We start from the raw sequence: 11,033 nt of genomic DNA, 5'->3' as shown, positions 1-11,033 counted from the left end.
AGATTCAGATATAGAGGTACAGAGTTAATGTTAGTACTGGAAACCAAGGCCACCTTCCATTCTCAGTATTAAATAATGTCTTCTGTTTAAATACAGTTTTTTGAAGTTGTTTGCGTTTTCCTATATAATTTAACATATTTTTAGCTACACTAATATTATCTAAACTATTTCAAATCCCAGACACAACCAATTAATCTGTAACTACACCTGGTGAACGGGATAAAGGTTACATTCACCAAACAAATTAATAATATATGGAAGTAGTTCCTTAAGGATCCAGTAGGTGTGACAATTCAGGATGATGCAGATCTAAAATATGATTACTGTATGTAAATGTGGCCTATTCCTATGGAGCTTAATTTGTAACACCACAGTAAGTGACCACACCTGCAGCAAATGTTGGCTCTTCAAGGATAAATGAAACAACTTTCCACCATGCCTCTGCTACAGTGATTGGATGACCAGAGAAAGGGCAAATGTCTGTCTGGATTCTTCAGGACGAAATTATATGAAATTATATAATGAATGTGAGACTCCAAGTATTTTGGAGTCCCTGAACTGGTTTGCTCTGAAAGAGAATCATGAAACCTTATACTACGCCTGCCTGCAAAGCCACTTTGAAAACAGGGCTATTCTTATTGTTGTATGGGTGATTAGAACACTTGCAAGAGTATTGCCCTACATGCATACATGCAAGGGAAAATGTACTTTGTGCTTCGTCGTGTTTTTGCACATTGCGAACATAGATGCATTACAGATTCACGTAGGCTGATGTATCTGTGCTGTCGTGCTTTCCGACACTTGTTTACAGTAAGATTTAAGGAAACTCTCCCTTGACTCTAAGGGAGTTAATAGTATTTACTGGTGTTATTTGCACAAACCATATAGTAATTAAATCCAATTAATCAGCCATGCCAGCGGCAACATATTTGAACTTTACACCCTGGAGTACTCAGCCTGTCTCCCTGCAGGCTATGAGAATTATAATTCCAGAACCGTAGGAACACAGGAATGAAGGAAATCTGATTCCTTGCCTGCTGCCATGAGCAACCATGTCACATAATCCTTTCTGTAAATGCATGGAGCTGTACCTTAAAGTGAATTTGGTGTCTTGCTTCTAGAATTATAAAAGAGCCACATAACCAATTGGTGAGCTGCAATTTAGAAGATTGTTTCTAAGATTATTCCTGGTCCAGGAATCTATTCCTTCTTGTATTGATGCTGTTATTTTGCTGCTGCTTCGATAATTACTCCTCAAAGCCAGTGGTCAAATCATGTGTGGGTCTCCAGAAGTCTAATGCTCTTTTCTTTCATAAAGTAAGGATTATTTTGATGACTATTTTCCCATCTTTTCTCTTTGAGTTCATCCTTTTTAAAATGAATGACCCGAGTGACATAGAGCGTTCAAGATGAAACTTTTAAACTTGTCATATATAAGTGTATTGAAGGAAATAGTGTTTACTGGAGACAATTTGTTTTTGTATCAAGCATCATTTTTAAAGTGGTTCCTTCTTCTTTTTTAACTGTTTCTTTAACAAAATGTTTTATCTCCATCCTTTCAGACTATCCAAATTCTCCCCATTTTTATGCAGAGTGAACACAATACAAGTTTACAAGTTAAAAATTCCCAACCTATGCTGTTTTTTATTATTATTATTATTATTATTATTATTATTATTATTATTATTATTATTATTATTATTATTATTTGCTGCTGTTTGTTTTCTTTTAGGATTGACTGAATGTTAACTTGAAAAATTAGTCTGGGTGGATTTTCTGGTCCTTTTTTTTTTTGGAAGATATGCAATGATTTCTCATCTTGATGGGACAGTTTGCTGCAGGTAAAGAGATTTGAGATATCCAAACCAATTATAACCTGAAAGACTTGCCTAGAATTGAAATGCTTGTTGGAACTCCCAGTTTTGGATCTGTATGAGCAGGGAGCTGAGAGCATCATAAATACTCATGGAGAGCACGTGCGGGGTTACTTGTGTTTAGCATTGCGACTATGACATTAAAGGAACTCCCTCATGGTTTCTAGAAGTGTGATCAACAAATAAACTGTAGCGCAGGAAAAGAAATTTGTTATTTTTAGGGCAGTAACGGGGTCACCACAGTATGGATATCACTTTCACAAAGTGAAGCGCGTGTATTACATACACGCGTACAGATGGTGCAGATATAAAATATAAATATGGGAGGAAAAGCACTGCCTGAAGGCAGGTGACTTTGTAAGAGATGTGAAAACAGAATGAAAAGGAACCTGAGGAGGCATTGGGAAACATGCAAGGAATTGAGTAGAAGGGGATTGTGATGAAAGATGGAAAACCTTGGTTGGGTAAAGGGGCAAAGTAAATCATAGAATCATAGAATTACCCAGGTTGGAAAAGACCTTGAAGATCATCAAGTCCAACCGCAGCCTAACCAGTACCCTACCTCTAACAACCCTCTGCTAAATCATATCCCTGAGTACCACATCCAAACGGCTCGTAACACAACCAGGGATGGCGATTCAACCACCTCACTGGGGAGCCTATTCCAGTACTTAACTACCCTTTCTGTAAAGAAGTTCTTCCTAATATCCAACCTAAACTTGCCCTGGCGCAACTTGAGGCCATTCTCAAATTCTCAAATGTCTCAAAACAAATGTTCTTATTATGTGGAAGAGAGGGAACATGGGAAAAAACAAGGAAAAACAATGATGAAGAAGAAAATGGTAAGAGCTAAGTAGGCATCTACAGATAAGTCAGTTGAGTAAAAAATAGAGTATGGTAAAGAGTGACATTTTTTTCTTATGAAAGATAAATAAGTTTCTGGACAATTATTACCAACATTTTCATATGTTGGTAATAATTATTTGCTATTGAATACAGTTTGTAATTAACTGTATTCTTTTTTTCTCCTTGATTTCCTATCAGTTTAAGATTTCAGTTTATTTCAGGCCTTGCCAACTTCGTTATCCACAGAAGCAGGCAATGTATTTATGGATGTGGAATCTCTTTCAAGTTGTCTCCATAAATGGCTATCATATCTTTTGCAAAGTACAAAACTAGCAGGAAAATGCACCAAGAGTTGTTATTTCTTTTCCAGACTGCCTGCCCCAATCAGTGTGAGCAAAAAGAGCTTACAACTCTCTGTAGCCTTACCCTAAGCAGACAGCCTGCTACTGTGAATTAAGTCTCTAGCAGTAGTAGCATCAATGGGACGACTTGGATGAGTAAGTGTAACGATCTGTGTATGTATGTGTTTCAAGGATCAGCTCCTATGCTGATAATGTAATGTGAAAGGCAAATTTGAAAAAGAAACTTCAGAACATTTGGCAGTGTTATGCCAGCAAGTAAATACCAACCATCTGGTCTCTAGATTGCTAATCTTTTTCCCCTGATTCTATGGGTAGCATACCTCCGTGTGTGCACGCTTGAGACTGCATCATTAAACTTTTGAATTGTTCTTTTTTAGTGTTTTAACAAAAAAAGAAACATATATACTTGGGTTTGTATGCCTAGTAGAGGCAGTTAATTCTTCTACAGGTTATTTTGTTTTAGAGCCTATTTTTGAAGCGTGTTTTAAATGAGGATGAACGCTTTCAAGTGATCTCTTTGAGCGACAGCCTGGTTATATGTAGTGAACAACACCCAGTTATCTACAGTTGGCCAATTATTACAAATTAGATTTTAGTTTGATCCCGGCTGAAGGCTGTCTTTGTAAAATATTTGCTATGTAGTGAAAGGTGCTGTTTGTATTCCACATCTCTTATCCAGCATTGAAACACTCTTCTAAAGAAAGAGAAAGTAGCTCATGGAGAGGTATCTTTCAAAGGAACTGCCTTTAAGTTATTTTAACTATATAAATTCTGTTTTCTTAAAATATGTTTCTTCAAATGCGTTGGCAAGTAAGTCTTGAAATATTCAAAATGTTCATAATCCAAATCTGGATTCTATCATTATATCATATGTTGTGATCTTAGGGATAAGTTCTGCAATGCTGTGGGTTGTAAGAAGTGAATTGGTGTGCAGAATTGAAGCTATAACATTTTCTACTTAAACATAGAGGAGTGGTTAGCACAGCTTGAACTAGGCTTGTGTCAGTGAGGGAAGCTACAGGAACATCAATTTTTTTATGAACTGCAAAGCAAATATATTTTGAAAATTAATTAAAACTACTTAAAAAACTCTCCATGATCCTCATTTATCAGCCCAACAGACTTAGCTGTAATTCATCTTTTATTCAGTATAATTAGATCAAATTCATTCTGCTTTATAGCCACATAAAACCTCGTCCACATGAACTTGTAAAGATCATTTGTAGTAACTGGCAGGATAATATAAAATGATTCCAAAGTTTTGGTGAAGCATAAAGAATATTCTACTTTAAATAGCTATATCTTAATGACTTTTTAATAATAATAATGATTTTTACTCAGAATGAGTGTTGTCTTGTACTTTTAAAAGCCATTCAGAGTCTAGTTATGAAGTGGAAAAAGTTGAAGTCAGCCTGGCTTAAATCAGATTTGAGATCCAGAGCACAGTCCTATAATTCTGCATGGAAAGTCTTAGCACTAAGAAATCCTCAGCCAGGGTGGACCTAAGTGTTACTGATCGTGTCATGCCTTTCTGTCTGAACCTTGGGAGATCACCATGGGCAGGGCAGTATCTCTATCGGGGATCCTGAAGGCAGCGTGAACTTGGTTCAAAGGGACCCCAACCCCATTTGGTCCCCAAAGTGTGGTGATTAAGAGATCATATGTGGAAAGTCCTTGGATTTGACTCTGTCACATCCTAACTGGAGACGGGTTAATAATGATCCCAGGGTTAATAACGGGGAGGAGAGGATTCCTCCTCACTTAATGCTGCATCCTGCATCATTTTTTTCCTGGAGTTAAGGTCTTTTATCAGGGGATATATTAAATAGTGCCTCAGGCTCTTGTTTTCTTTTCGGTTCCTTTTCATTGGAAGCATTTAGGAGCTCTAAGCATGTTTATCCTGGGTTTAGGGATAAAAGTGACACATCTATACTATACAGCAGAGTTCTGATAGATCACTAGTGTACAGTGCTTGCTCACTTTTTGCAGAAGGTGTTGCTGTATGAGATGATGACTTTTTGGCAAAGTATTTAAAATCACAAGGAATGCTTCCCTGCAATATCTCTTTTCCTTATACTAACAAAAACATACAGTGTTCAGAACAAATGTCAGCCATTACATGATATTCTGGCTCAGCATGGTGTTCCTCACTACCTGAGGAATGCAGGGTATGTGCTTCCCAGTTGCCTTCAAGAAATGCTGGCGTAGAGGTTTGTATGCTTCCAATAACCACAGTAACACCCAAAACAGTTCTTGGTTCTCCAGTGCTTGGCAAAGGTGAATGATGTATGTTTGCTTGAAGTAGATGTTTTTGGTTGTATATATAAAAAGACACCAACTTTACTCATATCTAGTCATCAGTAAGGGAAGAAAACTGGAGCTCAATGAGAAATGAATTGTGTTTTCAATTTTTGTGTACAACAAATGTTTATTTGATGTTCATTGGAAAAACGAATAGAGCACAATCTACTGTAATGACATACATCTTCTTAAAATATGGGATGTTTCATTTACATTTCAGTGCTGTCCAAAGGAACATTCAGTCAGTACCTTGGTCCAGTTGTGCCTGTTTCCACATAGATGTTCCAGCCTGTTAACATTGTAAACCTTCCGTTCTGCAAGTGGTATTCACACATTTAAGTGCACACAAGAATATTTCAACCAAAACCATTTCAAAGAAAAAGAAATACATGTTATAATGTTTAATTAAATAACGTTCTAGATAAGGACGCAGTCACAAAGCCATGTAAATGGTATATAAATCAATCCTTTTATGTCTAAATAGGATTTGAGAGGATAGAGCCCCTACCGTCCCGTCAAGATTTAACAAGATCAGTATCCCTGTTTAGCTCTACTACTTCACACCTCCTTGTACAGCTTTCTTTATACCACTGTGCTAGAATGTGAAACACTGTCATCCAAATCATTTGGTTTTTATGTAAAAATATTTTCACCATTTCCCCACTAGCAAAAGCATCTCTCACTGGGGTGAACACCGTATTTAGAAGAAAGAAAAAGGCACATTAAAAGATTGGATTAACTAGTAAAACAAGGGAGAGGGTGATGGTAATGTGCTCATTTTGCAGCCCTCAATGTGGGGAGCATGACCTTCAGTGATCCTCTGGATTGGACTCCGTTGATTGAAGAAGAACTAGATTTTCTGATTTAGAAAATAAGTTATTTAGTGAAGGTTTAGCTCTGAACTTAATATGAAATTGACAACATGAAGCAAACTATAACTGCATATAAATCAAGTCTGACACACAGCATTGAGACGGTCATTGTCAGTTAAGATAGAGATGTCTCTACACTTAACAGTAAGCTACTTAGGCTTGCAAGCTAAAGCTTTTAAAGCTCCAAAAGCACAAATCCTTATTATTTTGTCTCACACTCCTTGTCTTCAAAGCAGTAAGGCAACTTATAGCTGAAACTGTGGATTTCTGAAGGGTTGTTAGTCACTTAATGAATCAGGCTTTGTTTAATGAGTATTGTACCTTCACCTGAGGTTTAAAATCAGTTTTATTTTTAATATTCTGAATTTTTACTCTCTTTAAAGGATGAGTAATTACTTCTATAGAAAATAAGTGTGTCTGGTAGCAAGCCTGTCATCTGTCATTTTACAGGGAACATCTTCTGTGAGGATGAGGAGAAGAAATAACGCTTATTTTATATATATATCTATAAATATGGCTGGCACAGCTTCCTGTAAGGCATAAAGGTAACAGTAACGTACAAACCATACCTGTCCTGCCCTTTGGCCGCTCTGTTGTGGGCTGCCCGCCTCAGCTCCATTCGAACGGGCGCCTGCGCACTGCGCTCCTCCTCTGGAGGCGAGGCGGCTCGGAAAGTGGGAAGAACTACAACACCCGACATACCCCGCGCGGCCAGCTCCGTACGGCCGCAGCGAGCCGGCCGCGCGCGGTGCACGCCGGGATATGTAGTTCTTCAGCGCTGGGTATTGTCTCTCCCCTTTCTCTGTCCGGGAACCCGAGGTCGGTCGCGCTGACTGACAGCTCCCCGCAGCCAGTGGCCGCCGCGCGGTGCGGCCCAGCCCGGCGCCCGTCTCCTCGGTGACCGGGGGGAGCCGGTGTCTGTGCGGAGCGGAGCCGGAGTCCTGAGGGACGGAGGTGAGTGTGGAAACCGCCCGCTTCTCCCCTCCCCCTCAGCGGCCGGGACCCCGCTGGGGCTGCGGAGGGCGGAGGGGCGACGGGTGGGCGCCGTGCAGCCAACGGGGCGGGGGGTGCGGCGGTAGGGGGAGGGTCCCGTTACCGCTCGTTGCTGCTTCGAACCGGGCTCAGGTGCTGCTCCGCCCCTCCGGGACCGTTTGTTCGGGTCTTTGAGCGGCCTGGAGGCGAAGTGCCCTGAGGCGAAGTTGTGCCGAAGCCTCAGGCTGGAGCTCGGCGCTTCCCAGCACTGCTGGAACGTGTTGTGTGGAAAAGAATTAAAAACAAGAAACCCACGGCGGCTTTTTGCCTCCTTACAAATCAATTAATCCGGATTGTAAATAAGCGGGTGGTTTAGCTTTAGAAAACTTTGTCCTTGCTCGCGTGAATGTTGTCAGAGCAGCAAACGTTGCATTGTGTTCTTTATGCTGCTTGTGTATGTTTCTACATACAAATATTTCATACCCCGCTGCTCTTATTGACAAATATTTCCTACCCTGCTGCTACTAATTAAGGTCTGTATATCCGAATGGTTGTGCCAGGTACACCAGCCGCAGTTGCTGCCTGTATAGGAGACATAATGGTGTGTTGCTGCCTGTACAAGAGACATAATGATGTGTTTGGTCAAATGTGGAACCGTGGTGATTTTGTTCAATTAAAACACAGTCCCACCCAAGTTCCCGCATGACTGGTAGCCGTCTTCCACGGCTTGTCCTGTTCCGTTTCTTGTGTAACTTGTCTATAAGCACCTACCCCATTTGAATAGTGAGCGGCATTCAAATGGTAGAACTCCATTTGATCTTTGTGGCATCGTTTGTCAAAGTCAGCTCTGCCCTAATGAGCGGAGGAAGGTGCTGAGGAGTCTTTTAATCTACTGTAGGACTTGTGTAGCCTCTCTCCTCTGATTCTGCTTTCCATGGTTTATCCTCCCACCGAAAAAGGCAGTTTTCTGCCTTTCCAAAACCCCTGAGCACAGAAAGTTTGTCAGTGTGTGTACCATGATGCTGAGTATCAGCTCATTGCCAAAGGCTTTCCCAGATGGGTTGGTGGTCAGCAGTGTTGTCTCACTACCACACGTTCCCTCATGTCTCTGCTTTCACTTGCCCTCTATTAAGGTCTAACCTAGGAGTGTATCTCCTCTTTCTGTTTGCACTTTTTGTTGCTATGAGTTCACAAGAGCAGGAAGCAAACTGCCTCTCTGCTTTGAAAATAAGCAAATAAGTCCTGCTTTTTCTGTGGTAGAGGGTTGCAGAAATGACATGGAAAGCTGGTATGTAAAAAACAGGACTTGAAGAAATGCTACATTTGTGGGATAAAATGTAACTCGACAGTAATTGGTATTTTTGGTGTTTTCTACCTCAAAAACACCTGATTGAAATGGAAGACCAGAGTGATGCTGGCAGAAAGATCAGCTCAGATGCTCCTTTTGCTTTGTTCTGTTGTGATAAAGATGAGGTATAAGGGCAGATTGTGTCATTTTACATACGTGAACAGCTCTTCATTGGTATGGGTTGGTGTTTCTGTCTGAAACGTCCTTTGAAATCTTTCATAGTAATTAAACTCTCCTTGTTCTGTGTTGGTGTATTTCTCATTTAAAATGAATATCTTTTCCTGGCTGATATTTGCTAATTTATTTTGCCATTGTACAGACTTTCTTCTTTAAGAAGACATTATCATCCTTAGATATAGAAGAAGGACAAAGGAAGCGTGGCCATGTGTTGTGTGATGGTGCAAAGCGTTTTATTTCTGACCTACTGTACCTGATTCAATCACAGAACGTAGCTATGCTATCAAATCAATAACATTCAGTGCCATTATTATAAGAAGTAATTACAGCAGTGGATTGCTGATAGGCTTGTTAAGATTTGGTGTTTGGTTTGTACTGAAAACCAACAGCTCAGACCATTTTATCTTCGGTTACTCATGGCAATTATCACAGGTTATTCACTACCAATTGCATGTTTTAGTAAACATGCAGGTATACAAAGCTCTCTGTCAGGGCCAGGAAAATGTCTGTGTTTCACTGGACGTGTTATACATCTTATAAGTTATTCCAGTAAAAGAATACTCAGATGTAATTGCTTTGAAACCATTTTTATGCCACACCTCCTTAGCACCAGGTTTCAAGTCTGTGAAGAACTAGAAAGAAAGCTTAGGCAATGAGATAATGAGGTAATTTAGATTTGCAATCAGGCTGTAGGATGTGTGTGTTTATAGAACTCCTTTGTTCATAGTCTCTCTTAGAATCTGGTTATGAAAAACATTAGTAATTTTTCCATCTGCCTGTCATGCCGTTGTTGTAGCAGAGCATATTTCAGTGCTGTGGGTTCTTGGAGAAGAAACACATTTGTCCTGAAGCTTCCTAGATAAATTCGGTTAGCTTCTATTTCTCATAGATGTAATAGGCACAAATATTTAATGCACAATAACTTTCAGCTACTGAGGTAAGGAGATGATGGCTTTTCCAGTGATGTAACACAATCTTTCAATGCTTTTTAGTGTGCATGTGTCTATATAGATATCTATATTTATTAGGAGTGAAAAGCCCTTTAATGGTGAATTCTTAACTTTACACATGCAAAATCACACTATTAAATTTGTAGTTGTTCCCAGCTCTGGAACGTCATCATTAGAGTAAAGTAATGTAGCATAAGCAGCCTGCTGTTCTGTTCTTATAACGATCATAGATTTTGGAATCATCTTCCCTTCTCAGCACGTATCATCTGGAGTAAATGCCTGATGTGTAAGCAGTGCAGGTTAGGAGGGCAGACAGATTGACTTGTGAGTAGAGTTAAATGAAGTCCTCCCAAGTACAGGACTAAATACATTGTCTTTTTTTTAGTCATATTTAGAACACTTTTTTATTTATTAGAAAGACAGATCAGTTGCTTCAGTATTACAAGACTGATTTTTTGTTGCAGCTCCTGCTTTTTATTACATATTTGATCAGATTATCTATAATCTAATTCTCTTTTAATTCTTTCCTTTCTTCTCCAGACCAGCACCACACGTCTATGTGCCAGAAATCTCAGTGCTTGCTGTTAACCAGTGCAGCAGCTCAGTGCTGGGCTGTACCCAAGGGAAACATGAGGGTATTTTCCAGACAATCAGGAACAGAGATTAGCATTGAAAGACAAATGAGAACATGTTTATATTCATGCTTCTTGCTAGCTGATATATATTTGTGGCTGGGCATTTGTTGGTTATTTTTGTTGTTGTTGAAGAAATATGTCTTGCAAAGTTGCATTGGTGTTGAATGATTACACTCAGGATGTACCAGACTTAACTGCAGACCACTGAATGCACAGTAGTCTCTGGTATCCAAAGTTTGGCCTCAACAGGAAAAGGTGGACCTGTTTTTTAAGACACGAGGCTGGATGCGAGTTGACAGGGCTCTCCTCATGTTTGAGTCTGCTTAAATGTTTCTAAAGCATTTCTTACGTTACGATTTCTGTCTGAAGGTTAAGTGTGAAGTTTCATTGCTTTTTAACGCTAAGCTATTTTCTTAAATTATAGAGGGCCTATGGTCATTGAAACTGGATAATTGGTATATTATGACAATTTGCAGAAACCATGCTACATTAAGAATTACAGCGGCTCCATGGAGAATGCAAAAATTGATTGTGCCTATGTTTAAAAACAAAACTAAACAAACCAAAATCCCCAAAATAAAACCAAACCTGCAGCCTTTCTGAAACAGAGGGATTTACCTGAGTGTAAGTTGGACAAGACACTGAGACTTCAGCATCACCTCCAAGATTCAATGAAAACTATTATTGCTGTTCATA

The 11,033-nt window shown here is 39.6% G+C and overlaps 1 protein-coding gene across 4 annotated transcripts in view; it reads left to right on the top strand.

Moving 5' to 3' along the window:
• The first annotated feature begins 7,158 nt into the window (after positions 1-7,158).
• The window catches only part of RGS12 (regulator of G protein signaling 12), a 74,345-nt gene continuing 70,470 nt past the window's right edge, over positions 7,159-11,033 (top strand). For all 4 annotated transcript variants that reach the window (XM_085545759.1, XM_015862670.3, XM_032444113.2 and 1 more), the window contains exon 1: positions 7,159-7,209. The gene's annotated coding sequence lies outside the window, so the exon portion shown is untranslated. The remainder of the gene's footprint in view (positions 7,210-11,033) is intronic.

The sequence above is a fragment of the Coturnix japonica genome, chromosome 4, assembly GCF_054131305.1.
Source record: "Coturnix japonica strain WE chromosome 4, WE-NBRP24, whole genome shotgun sequence".
NCBI lineage: Eukaryota > Metazoa > Chordata > Aves > Galliformes > Phasianidae > Coturnix > Coturnix japonica.
This window is presented reverse-complemented; position numbering and strand designations above follow the sequence as displayed.